Below are 13,583 nucleotides of genomic sequence, written 5' to 3'. Positions count from 1 at the left end.
GGCCAAGGTCTGTTTGTTAGCAGGCCAGCCACGTTTGTGAAAACCAAACAGTACAAAAAGAGAATCAGATTTCCGAATGGAGGAGGTTCTCTTCACACAGATACGGAGTGCCCGTACCACATCCAAAAACCGCTCTTTAGACGACAACTCAGGAGAATTAAAGGCAGGAACCACAATCTCCTGGTTAAGGTGGAAGGAAGACACCACCTTGGGTAAATAACCCGGACGCGTTCTAAGAACAGCCCGGTCACTGTGAAAAATTAGATGGGGGGGACACTAACAGGACAAGGCACCCAAGTTCGAGACCCTTCTAGATGAAGCGATAGCCAGCAAAACACCTTAAGGGAAAGCCACTTAAGGTCAGCAGACACAAGAGGTTCAAACGGAGACTCTTGCAAGGCCTCCAGAACCACAGACAGATCCCAAGGGGCCACAGGAGGTACATAAGGAGGCTGAATCCGTAACTAGAGAAGGTATGAACCATCAGGTAGGGCAGCAATCTCTCAGAAACCAACCCGACAAGGCAGAAATGTGAACCTTGAGGGAGGCCAGACGAAGGCCTAAATCCAGGCCATGTTGTAGGAAGACCAACAGTTTGGCAGTACTAAACTTGAAAAAGTCATGATTATGAGACGCGCACCAAGTAAAGTAAGAATTCCAGACCCTAAGGTAAATCCGAGCAGAAGCCGGCTTACGGGCCTTCAACATAGTTTGAACGACCGCCTCCGAAATACCCTTGGCCCTCAAGATGGAAGCTTCAAGAGCCATGCTGTCAAAGCCAGGCCGGCAAAGTCCTGGTGAACAAAAGGGCCCTGAACGAGGAGGTCTGGTCGTTGTGGAACTAGAAGGGGACGATCTAGCGAGAGGCCCTGTAGATCGGAGAACCAGTGGTTCAATGCGGCCATTGTCAACGCATTGAACACTGCCCGCAGTTCCAGAATGTTTAAAGGGAGTAGCGACTCCTCCTCGGTCCACCGACCCTGAAGAGAGTGTTGCTCCAACACCGCGCCCCAACCCCTCAGACTGGAATCCGTCGTCAGCAGGACCCAGTTGGATATCCAGAAGGGACGAACCCTGCTCAATTGTTGGTCCTGCAGCCACCAGCTCAGTGACAGGCGGACCTCCGGAGATAGGGAGATCATGCGAGATCTGATCCGGTGAGGCAGGCCATACCACTTGGACAGAATCAACTTCTGTAGAGGGCGAGAATGGAATTGAGCATACTCCACCATGTTGAAAGCCGACACCATGAGACCTAACACTTGCATCGCCGAATAAATCGACACTTGCGGACGGGATAGGAAGCATCGGATATTGCTCTGAAGTTTCAGGACTTTCTCCTGAGACAAGAACAACCGCTGGTTATGAGTGTCCAACAACACTCCCAGGTGTACCATGCTCCGAGCCGGAACCAGGGAGGATTTCTTCCAGTTGATCAGCCACCTGTGGGCTTTCATGCACTGGACCGTCAGATCGAGATGACACAGGAGAATTTCTGGGGAACTCGCCAGGATCAACAAATCGTCTAGGTATAGTAGTATCCTGACCCCTTGACAGCGGACTGTAGCCGTCATAACCGCCATTACTTTGGTGAAAACTCACAGAGCCGTTGTCAAACCAAAGGGTAAGGCCCGAAATTGGTAATGAAGGTTGCCCACAGCAAACTGCAGGTACTGCTGATGAGATACCGCAATAGGAATATGTAGGTAGGCATCATGTATGTCCAGGGAGACTATATATAGTCCCCAGGCTCCATGGCCAGAACAATAGAGCGCAGCGTTTCCATACGGAACTTGGAGATCCGCACATGCTTGTTCAAGGACTTCAGACTGAGAATGGGCCGCGAGGACCCGTTCGGTTTCGGGAATAGAAACAGCGGTGAATAGAACCCCTTGCCCCTCTGAGTCAGAGGCACCTGTACAACCACTCCTGTGGACAGGAGGGAATGTACCACCGAGTGCAACGTGTTTGCTTTTGCCAGATCCAGAGGCACATCTGTCGGGCAAAATCGATGAGGGGGGGGGGGGGGGGCGATTCTTGAAAAGTATGGCGTAACCTCGGGCAACGACTTCCCTTACCCAGGTATCAGAAGTGGTCTTTAACCATTCCTGGGTAAACCTAGAAGTCGGCCCCCCACCCTGGGGTCCCCCAGAGGGAGGCCCGCCCCGTCATGCGGCCGGCTTGTCATTTTTGGAAGCTGGCTGACGGGCAGCCCATGCATGCTTCGGTCTGGGCTTGGCGGGCCTGGAAGCACGAGCTTGTTTCGGGTACGCCTGACCTTTTGCTTTACCTGGTGTACGAAAGGGCCGAGGGAAAGTACTTTTAGCTTTCTGAGCGGAAGGAGCCGTACTAGGTAGGCAGGCCGTTTTAGCATTAGCCAGATCGGCCACAATATTATTGAGGTCTTCTCCAAAGAGAATGTCTCCCTTGAAAGGAAGCACCTCCAGGGTTTTTTTGGAATCCAAACCCACTAACCAGGATCCCAACCAAAGGATACGTCTGGCCAAAACGGATGCAGTAGCAGCCTTGGCAACGAACACCACGGTAACGGAGTCCACGTCTTTAAGGTAGAGAGAAGCCGTGGCAATATATGAGAGACATTGTCGAGCATGCTCAGATGTATCAGAAGGCAGTTCCGCCTCGAGTTCCTGAGCCCACACCTCAACAGCTTCAGCAGCCCAAGTCGCTGCAATAGTTGGCCTTTGCACAGCTCCGGAAAGGGTATAAATCGCTTTCAAACAGCCCTCCACACGAAAATCCGTCGGTTCCTTCAGAGAGGTGACGGTAGTTACTGGCAGAGTAGAGGAAACAACCATGCACGCCACATGAGAATCTACAGGCGGAGTAGTTTCCCAATTTTTTCACACCTCCTCAGAGAGAGGATAGCGAGCCAACAGTCTCTTATTCGGTGTAAACTTTGTCCCCGGATTTAACCAGGATTCCTGACGCATGTCAATCAGGTGTTTAGAGTAGGGTAAAACCTGCTTAACCATCTTCTTACGCTTAAACCTATCCGGTTTCTTGGAGACAGTCTCAGGCTCAGAGTCATCAGCCACTTGAAGAATGAGCCGTATCACCTCAATCAAATCCGAGACATCCACGGATGATTTCCCCTCCCTATCTGAAACATCAGTGTCAGTGTCTGAGGGGTCAGTATATGCACCGTCCTCCTCGGAAGATGTGTCAGTTAAGGCCGCAAATTGGGAGGAGGTAATGGCCCTTTTAGAAGACGACTTAGTCTTATGCGGGCGAGAGTGACCCTTAGATTTAGACATGGATTGGTTCAAATGCTGTAACCAAGTGGAAAGCTGATCCGCCCATGGCGGGTTCACAGCGGGCACCATAAACTGTGGTAGTGGCACAGGTGGTCCCACAGGGGGCGCAATTTAGTCACAAGCGTGTTTAACAATGTGGAAAATGTAGCCCAAGGTGGATCTTGTGATGCCCCAAGTGCTACCGACCCACTGGGGGCAAGGAACCCCCTGAACCTGAACTCTCAGCTGCTAAATTATCCTCCATTACGTCACTACCATGCAGTGTGGGAGAGGCCCCAACGTCGATGCCACGTGTAGCAGACATAACTATGTGCACAGTAATGGGCAACCCGGTACAAATTATAGCAGCACTATACCCAGTAAGGACTCTGAGAAACAGCCGAAGCTGGCACAGACCGAGAGTCCAATAGGAATAGAACATATGGTGACTATAATTCACAAGTAAAATATACCCCAGTAGCATATCTTGTGAAACAATCCTATATTATCATCAGAGAAAACCTGAAACACTTGGCCCCCACAGGTATAGTAATATAGGAATAGCACGCTGAGTGAAATACCCTGCAGTAAGGCAACCACGCAGCAGCTACATGCACACACACATATATAGTCACAAGCGTACCATGCAGAAATGATGTACCATAAACTGCACTGGACTAGCAATACAAAGTAATACTCAGTATGTGTCACGCCGCCGCCCCGGGCCCCTTACTTACCTCTCCGGGCGCGCTGGTCCTCTCTGCGGCCGTCCTCGCTGGCGGCTCCCGTCGCTCGGCCCGGCGTCTGGGCGGGTGACGTCATCAGGCACTTCCCACCAACCAGCTGGTGGTGGGAAGTATAAATTCAGGCACCAGGAACTGCATCAGTGCCTGAGTATCATCAGTTCCCCAGGAGTGGTGATCGCCAGACTTCCGTGCCTCCCAGCACCTCCGTGCCTCCCAGCACCTCCGTGCCTCCAAGCGCCTTAGCGCCTCCACGCGCCTCAGTGTCTCCACGCGCCTCCAAGCACCTCAGTGCCTCCAAGCGCCTCCAAGCGCCTCAGCGCCTCCAAGCACTTCAGCGCCTACAAACACTTCAGTGTCTCCAAGCCCCCAGTGCACTTTAGCGCAGTTGTGCCTCCAGCACCTGGTATTCTTCTCTGATTCACCAGCACCTTTCAAGTTCTGTCTTTCAGGAGACCTTCAGCGTCCACGTGTGCCTCCTGTTTGCCGACCTGATCCTGCATGAGGAAAACTTACATTCGGCCATCTCTGCTGCGGCCCAGTTGAGGTTCCTCTTCCCGGTCACCGGAAGTAACCCCGAGTCCACAACACTCCCAAACCAGGTCAGTGATAGTATACTCAGGCCCCATGGACCCGGGGGATCGGAACACGGACTCAAGTGCCATCCAGAATCTGGCTTCCCGAGTACAAAGTCAGGAAGCGGCACAAGGTCAGGTGATGCAGTACCTCCAGGAGTTGTCTGGGCGTCTGGATCAGATCCAGGCGTCTCTAGCCTCGGTAATTCCGGCACCAGTTCCAGTAGCCGCACCAGTTGCCGCTTCCAGCAATGTTCAACCATCGGCCGGTGCCACTCCGCGCCTTCAGCTGCCTACTCCGTCGCGTTATAATGGGAATCCTAAAAATTGTCGTGGTTTTTTAAACCAATGCGAGGTACATTTCGAGCTACTTGCACATAACATTCCTACAGGCCGGTCCAAGGTGGCATATATTATTTCTCTGCTGGAAGGATCTGCCTTGGATTGGGTGTCTCCATTATGGGAACGTTCGGATTCACTGGTTTCCAATTACTCCAAATTCATCACGTCTTTCGACGAATTTTTGACGAGCCCGGCAGGATGACCTCGGCCTCTTCTGATTTGCTCCGCATCAGTCAAGGCTCCCGATCCGTGGGTCAGTATGTGGTTCATTTTCAAACCATTGCCTCTGAACTTCGCTGGAATAATGAGGCTCTGAGAGCTGCTTTCTGGAACGGTCTCTCTGATCGCCTGAAGGATGAGTTGGTCACTCGGGAGCTTCCGGATTCTTTAGAGGAATTGATCTCTCTCTGTGTCAAGGTAGATGTCAAAGTCAGAAAAATATCTCTACACACACTGCCATATTTGCACCTCATACTGGTCCGCACTGCGCATGCGTACGCTCTCCCGTACGTGCACATACTCACAGTCGCGGGCACCCGCAGGCGCACGGTATGCGTATTTACGGTAGAGTTTATGTAATCGTAGCGTGCGACTCATTCGTTACATATTTTCACTAATAATGTATTTTGTAGATCATGGTCCCTTTGATAGATTCTGAAAGTTTAGTTAACATAGCATGTTCCTGAACAGAGAGATCCCTCTTTGTATTGTACAAAGGGTCTAACAGGGGTCATACAGTAGTGTTTGGTACCCATCGGAAGAGTATTTAAATAGCAATATTCCGGTGTTGGTTTGGAGCGGATTAGTCGCTCGTGCGAATAGTTATGGACATAAGAAGTTTATGTCCATTTACTATTATTTGTTCTTACTTAGTCATGCGGCGGGAAACCCAGTATCCCACCCACCTGAACAGTTGGAAACAGTCACAGCCCACCAGTATGAATCAACCTATGACCTTTTGTTATAATGCGAAGCCGAATTCCTGTGTCCAATGAACAATGAGATTGTAGGGACCATTGAATTGTATTGTGTGTGGGGCATAAATAGGCAGGCCGACCGTATCCAGTTCACTCTCTTCAACGGTTCTCATTGCTGATAATCGGGAGCTGGATATCGAGGCGCATGCGATCGTTTCCCCTTGTGCGTAAGTTTTTTCTCCGTAATCATACTGTTTCTCTCTTGTTATTGTGGGCCAATCTCTCTCATTCTCTCTCTCTTTCTTTCTCTTTCTCTCTCATTTTCCTTTAAATTGTATTGTATTTCCTGTGTAGTTATCTGGTTAGGTAGTCTATGTTATATTGTAGTGTATGCTTTGTACTGTGATTCTTTTGCAAGTATAATAGTCATAATACATATAATAGGTTTTGGACCCTAAGCCCAGGTATCTGTGTATTTCTTATAGTGTTAAGTATTCCCTGAGCGTCGGTGACGCCCAAGCAGCTTTGTAGTTAATCAGGTTACACCAGGTTGCATTTACACTCTATCACCACACTAAGGTTTACTGTATATTTCGTTGTTAATGGTATAGATATAAAGGTTTAACGTCGTAAGCGTCTGCACCGCTGGAGATCTCCTCGTGGTCCCGAGCGTCCGCTACGCTATAGCGAATCATTACGTTAGTCGGCAGCCAATAGCGTGCCTGCCTGTGATCTCTGGGCCGTAAGCGAACGTGACGCTTGAGCGTCTCGACTACGGTTGAGCGATCGTTACGCAACTTGCGTACCCTTACGGTACTTCTTACGTAGATAGCGTACAGTGTTCTTAGACCTCTTAAAGTGTTTTATATACGATAAATATTTAGCTTTATCAATTGGGGGCCGTCCAGTCCTTCACATATCTGCACTAGGTAATATCAGCAGACATTATCCATCAGCAAAGGGCGGGAGGTTGTATCCCTCGTAGTGCTGACGGGATAAGCGTCTGCTTCGCTTAGGTAAAGGGTGCTGAAGGAATCCGGGAACCGGAGGTAAGAGCAAAACGCTAGTGTCTTTTAAAACTGTTTATTTTTCTGTCTTGCACGCACACATATATATCTTCATTTCCTTTTCATTTGTGTATTTTCGTATGTCACTCTCCTGTTTGCCAGTTTATAGTTGATAAACGTGCTGAGAGAGATTTGCCGCTATTTCAATAGTTTGAGTAAAGGTAATATAGTTAAAGTGTAGACAAACACACAGTTTTTGCCTGGGAGATAAGGCGAAGTCAGTGTGGTGTGTGGTAGATGATCAAGGATCATCTACATTGATAAAAGTATAAATTGTGTTACGGTGGATCTTTGCTTTGCGTACACGTGTCTCTAACAAAGACTTGCGTACGCAATCCAAAGGCCGACGCACGCAGCGTATATTACGCAACAGAGCGTCTGGGTACGCCCACATAACTCAAACAGGCGATAAGTAGCGCAACGCGGTAAATAACGCAAAGCGATAAATAGCACAAATTGATTTCAGCTTTCCAAAACTTAGTTTAAATACCTTACTTTACTGCAACACCTCTGGGGAGAGCTATCAGACTACGGGAAATGATTTTTTTTTCTGATCAGAAAACTATAAGAATGATAGTGGGTTGAAAACGGTATGAGTGTATTGAATCCCGCTTTGTGGACTTTGTGATCTATGTGATAAAACGGTATTGAATCCCGCTTTGTGGACTTTGTGATCTGTGTGATCTATGAGCACGGCCTGAAGAGAAAACGTGCAACAGAGTGTGATAAAGTTTTCGTTGTATTACGCTCTGGCCAATGATCCTACCATTTATGGGCAACAAGTGTCTATAAGTGGTACGATTGGACCGCACGGTTGTATGTGTGACCAATAACGCAACGTGATATGAGGTCGTATATCCATGCGTAAATCTTGCCCTCATACGTGTTGTAGGGAGCACATGCAAGCGTGATTTGTGTAAAGAAAAAGGAAGGGAATTTTCTCAGGAAAATCTCTAAAGATAGGGCCTGCAACGGCTACACGTGTCTGCTAGAAGGCGGACCGGAGATACCCGGAGCAGAAGAAGTTCAGTGGAAGAGCTTTAAGGATTTCCAACGAAGTTCTGTGTTTGGAGCATTTTAGGAAGTTTTTCTGTGTGAGAAAGGTCCACAATGGCAGCCAAGTGCACAATACAGAGACGGTCGGAGGTCAGGATTCAGACTCCAGAGGCTTGCAGACCCCGAGGGTCTGCTCGGTTAGTAATGTGGAGGAGGTATGGTCCCCACACTGAGACCTTTTGTGATGAATGGAAACGAATGACTGCGGGGGATAAGGCACCATTTCCCGGGATAGGTAGTTTTGACTTAGAGGTGTTGCATAATTTAAGGCGGAGGATCGGTCTCATAAAATCCTGGAAACAACGAGTTAAAAATGATGATTGTTTGCAGATATGGCTACAGGAAAGTGACATGCAGAGAAATGTAACTTACATACCTAACTTTCATCTTGAGAGGAGAGACATGGCAATGGAGGGGATTATGGTTGCGGAGAAAAGCACAAGGGTGAACAATAAAAACGCTCTTAGCAACTGTAGTATAGATGATAAGAATAAGTGTAATAAATGTAACAAAGATAATTGTAATACTGTTGAAAGTACAACTATTAACCCATGCAAGTCGCACCCCATGTCAAACTTTCCTCAGGAACACCAACAAGAAAGTGAGCCCAGAACGATGTCGGCACCTCTTCCAGAAGCCATCACACAAGACATCCAGGTGGACGCGACCCAATCGGTAAAGACTGTAATCAAACCCCCTAATGGAGGGTCAGGTGAGGTCGTGTCCACAGGTACTTATGGTATTATACATTACGCACAAACAAATGTACCTAATATTGTAGAATCAATTCAGAATGACGTTACTGGACTTAATCCTGTCAGGGTAATTGCAGTACCAAATGGGAAAACTGACTCTTCAGGAGTCACCCCCGTCAGGAACATCGCCATGTACTGCCCCTTTTCCCGAACAGAATTAAGAACAATTCTGTCTGAATTTCCTGATCCCAGGAAAGACTTAGTTGCTTGTCAAAGATACATTAGAGTGCTAGGACATACTGCAGAGCCAAATAACAAAGATTGGAGGACAGTTTTGAGGGCATGTTTACCCCCCCGATGTTGATTCATTGAAATTTATCGCTGATTGTAAGCTAGATGAGGAAGTGCCACTAACAAACGAGTATAACCAAGATAATGTAAAAAGAATCAATCTACAGTTGAAAGAATATTTTCCCACAGTAGTAAAATGGAATAAAATCTTTACAATAAAACAAAAAGAAGGTGAATCCGCATCAGAGTATTTTCACCGGGCTCTGCAGGATATGGCTAGGTACACGGGTATAGATGACATTGACACTAACGTACACCACAGAGAGGTAGCTGTGTCTGTATTAATGGACAGCTTAAAAGACACACTAAAAATCAGGGTACAAACCTCCATACCTCACTGGAGAGGCATCTCGGTGGCTGCATTAAGAGAGTCCGCTATCGAGCATGACCGCAATATCCAAAGAACCAGGGAAGCGCAGGGAGAACGGTTGATGGCGATGAGCATCCGAGCGTTTGAGGAGGCATCAAATCAACCAAGACCTCAGGTCATTGACACTTGGAGGAAACCAAGGATTTGTTATAATTGTAGAAGAGAAGGGCATTATGCCAGCAACTGTAATAACCCACATAAAGTCAGACCCCCTAGACCAAGAAATGAGCAAAGTTATAACACACAAAATTAAAATCAGGGATCATATAGGAAAAATTTTGGCCCACACCCATAATGTGCAGTCAGGAAAGGTGATCATTAGGACTGATGGTAAGCCTGAGGTTATAGTTAATAAATTGGGAGGTCATTCCCTGAAAACACAGGAATGACCGGGTGAAACGTTGTAAATGTATCTGTGAAATGTTTCGTTTTCTCTCTCCCCATCTCTGACGATTATTGGTAGGATTCAAACATTGCATACATACTTGGTCTTTGCAGAAGTCTACCAAACCCCAGCATGACCTATCCGCACCAATGTATTCTGGCCAGATACAGACAATGGAATATGGAAGTGCTGGGGGGAGGGACTGCGCAAGGAAAGCATTGGACATGTAGATATGACAGCCTGATGATCTGACAGTGTTTTGAAATGTTTTAAAAATGTTTTTTTTTTTCTCTTTTCCTATTGATGGCTATTGTTGATTTAAGTAATATACACATGCACATAAATTGTTCTCTCTCTTTGTTTTTTTTGCTGTTGTTGTTTTCTCTCTCTTCTCACTCATGCTTTCATGTTTTAAAGATGGTATGTCACCCATCAGTTAGACAAATGGTAATGCAAGATTTTTGCTCCTTACAGAAAGATCGCTGGTTTGGAGGGAATATTGCATCACCAGAATGTTCGTTTGGAAGACTGAGAGACAGCACCTTTGAGAAGACAGCAGAACAAGAAGAACAACAAGACGAGAGAACTAATTATCGTAACAAGTTTCTCTCCCCCTCAAACTGATTTTCTGTACCCCCATTACAGATTTCTTCTTTTCTCCTCCTGTAAGATGGACTTGCCCCAAGAGACCGTGATCTGGATTTTCCTGTTGACCATGATGTTGACCAGAGCAGTCTGTTCCGGTGAGAGTATCAGTGAGGTCGTGAAAGGATCCAGAAAGGTCCTGATGATAAAGATGGAGGTGTAAATTTCCAATAGCAACCCAATCACCAAGCAAAGGCGAGTACCGGAAACGATCTAGCAGCCATGTTATTTGTAAACATTTTTCTTTTAAGGATTATTAGCTGAAGAAAACTGTATCTGTAGGCTCTGTGATAATGTCATTGAGGATGGGTGCATTAAGAAATGCCAATCCAGTTTTAATATCCATATGGACCGGCATCCATTGAGTGACTATCACTCCTTAGTGGGTAATGTGTTAAACAAAACAGATTGTTGGGTATGCTCTCAAGTACCTCAGGGTCATAGCAAATCAGGGCTAGTACCATTTCCTTTAACGTTAGGGGAGGTACTTGAGTTAAATGGTGGGAGACCGGTGGACCGGAGGTTTAATATCTCCAGCCCTCCTAGTTTGAAGCTCCACCAATACCATGTGGATAGGTCCCTATTATGTTTCAACATCTCCAATCCCCGAAAGCCGGGAAATTGGGAAGTGTCATGGAGTAACCAAACCATGACCTTTTCGCATAGAGCAGATAGAATGCCTACAGATACAGAGCTTGTACGCCACATAGCCAGTAGAGGAAAATCTTTCCGGTATAGGTATACCTTAGGAAATAGGATTACTAAAGTTGGAGAGGTATCACCAGGATACTGTGCACATATCGTACAACCTGATACGTGTACTAAGCAGATGGAAGAATTAGGGTTAGGAGATTTCACATGGAAGGTGTGTAATATGGTTATGTCCTACTCCGTCCCATATGTTCTCCCCGATGATGCATATTTCATATGCGGGAGAAAGGCGTACAAGTGGCTTGCCCCAAACTCTGAAGGATTGTGTTATATTGGAAAAGTACTGCCTGAAGTAATGACTGTATCACATGACAAAATGAAAGACATACACCGTGGTGCCCAAGCTCCTTATACTCACACCCATTACGAGCACGTTGTTAAAAGGCACCTGATAGAGAAGACAGAGCATCCGGCCTCTGATCTGATAAGTGAATCCACCGGGATTCAATTCTTAATCGCGTTAGATTTCACCCGCACCGCTAGAGGAGTGCTGAATTATAAATACATATCGGCGCTCGCAAATTTGTTAGATAATATCACTGAAATGTATGATGACACGTTTAGATATACTGGAAGGGAACTTCAAGCTTATAAAACAGAACTGGTGCAGCATAGAATGGTTCTTAATTACCTCACAGCAGTGACAGGTGGATATTGTGTTACATTGGCAACACAGTACGGCGTGAAGTGTTGCACGTATATCACGAATAACACCGAGGATCCGGTCGAGGTCATAGACCAAAAGATGGACGATATTCTCCAATTGAAGTGGGAATTTCGCAGGAGACACAATCTCACTCTTGCTGCTGTAGGTAATGAGCTGACTGGTTGGGTGTCATGGTTGAACCAGCGAAATTGGTTTTCTGGTTTAGGAGAATGGGCTCAAGGAGTCATAATGGATGTTGGGAAGTTTCTCCTATGTATCTTAGGTGTTGTCATATCGATTGGATTGATATTTAGATGCGGTCAGGCTTTAATGAAGTGCAAACATCGTACAAGGGTAATGAGTTTAAGGAGTGAGGAAACTGTAATTAACCTGGACTTGATTTATGACCCAAATGTAGAAACAATGATGTGATGAAAATGCGATTTCTACGGTCCGTTTCTTTCACCTGTTTTTCCGTTTTCTCCAAGGTAATAAGACCCACTTGGACGAGGAATTTGATGAGCCGATATACAGACAACAGAGGGATTAAAGAAGAAGTTTGACAACCTGATACACAAATTTTTGATGAACTATGCCATGGATCCCCAGTTTCCCTAGAAATTTTAAAATTACGCTAGCCCAACACTTTTGTAAATCTATGGACATTGACAGCTTTGCTCGCACCTTATGGGCAAAAGCACAAAGAAGACTGCATTCAACAGACACCAAACAAGACCTCAATCGACGAATGTACATTTACCTGACATAGAATACCACCGCATTTACCGTAATTATGTCTTTTCTTCATTTCTACAACCCTCAGGTATGACACACATAGTCGATAGGGAATACAGGCACAGATATCAGCAATCACATATCTCCCCCATTCATGTATCATCAACTAAAATGTGCTCCCCCATTTTGTTACAACCAAAGCCAAAAAGAGCTCGGTAAAGTTTGACAGCCCATCCACAGACCCGTACCGCGGGATAAGAAGGAATTCAAATGTATACTTCGCAATACCTCGAAGCTTGATTTAAAACACGTACGGCACGATGATACATGACCCCCAAGCACGGATTCATACACACATGCTTCTGCTATCTCACTAGGTCATACCCTCTTCACACCTTCTCCTCTCTCCTCCTTTACCCAACCATGTAAATGTATTAACCCCTAAACATATATTTTTCTCTTTTTGAAATGTTTTCAGGAAGTGGCAGTTATTGTTGACTGCCAAAGGGTGGACTGTCAAAGTCAGAAAAATATCTCTACACACACTGCCATATTTGCACCTCATACTGGTCCGCACTGCGCATGCGTACGCTCTCCCGTACGTGCACATACTCACAGTCGCGGGCACCCGCAGGCGCACGGTATGCGTATTTACGGTAGAGTTTATGTAATCGTAGCGTGCGACTCATTCGTTACATATTTTCACTAATAATGTATTTTGTAGATCATGGTCCCTTTGATAGATTCTGAAAGTTTAGTTAACATAGCATGTTCCTGAACAGAGAGATCCCTCTTTGTATTGTACGAAGGGTCTAACAGGGGTCATACAGTAGTGTTTGGTACCCATCGGAAGAGTATTTAAATAGCAATATTCCGGTGTTGGTTTGGAGCGGATTAGTCGCTCGTGCGAATAGTTATGGACATAAGAAGTTTATGTCCATTTACTATTATTTGTTCTTACTTAGTCATGCGGCGGGAAACCCAGTATCCCACCCACCTGAACAGTTGGAAACAGTCACAGCCCACCAGTATGAATCAACCTATGACCTTTTGTTATAATGCGAAGCCGAATTCCTGTGTCCAATGAACAA

The 13,583-nt window shown here is 46.2% G+C and overlaps 1 protein-coding gene across 3 annotated transcripts in view; it reads right to left on the bottom strand.

Annotated features, from left to right (window-relative positions):
- EMC3 (ER membrane protein complex subunit 3) overlaps positions 1-13,583 on the bottom strand; it is a 78,902-nt gene that overhangs the window by 57,149 nt on the left and 8,170 nt on the right. The window lies entirely within an intron of this gene.

The sequence above is a fragment of the Pseudophryne corroboree genome, chromosome 9 (assembly GCF_028390025.1).
Source record: "Pseudophryne corroboree isolate aPseCor3 chromosome 9, aPseCor3.hap2, whole genome shotgun sequence".
Taxonomy (NCBI): Eukaryota; Metazoa; Chordata; class Amphibia; order Anura; family Myobatrachidae; genus Pseudophryne; species Pseudophryne corroboree.
This window is presented reverse-complemented; position numbering and strand designations above follow the sequence as displayed.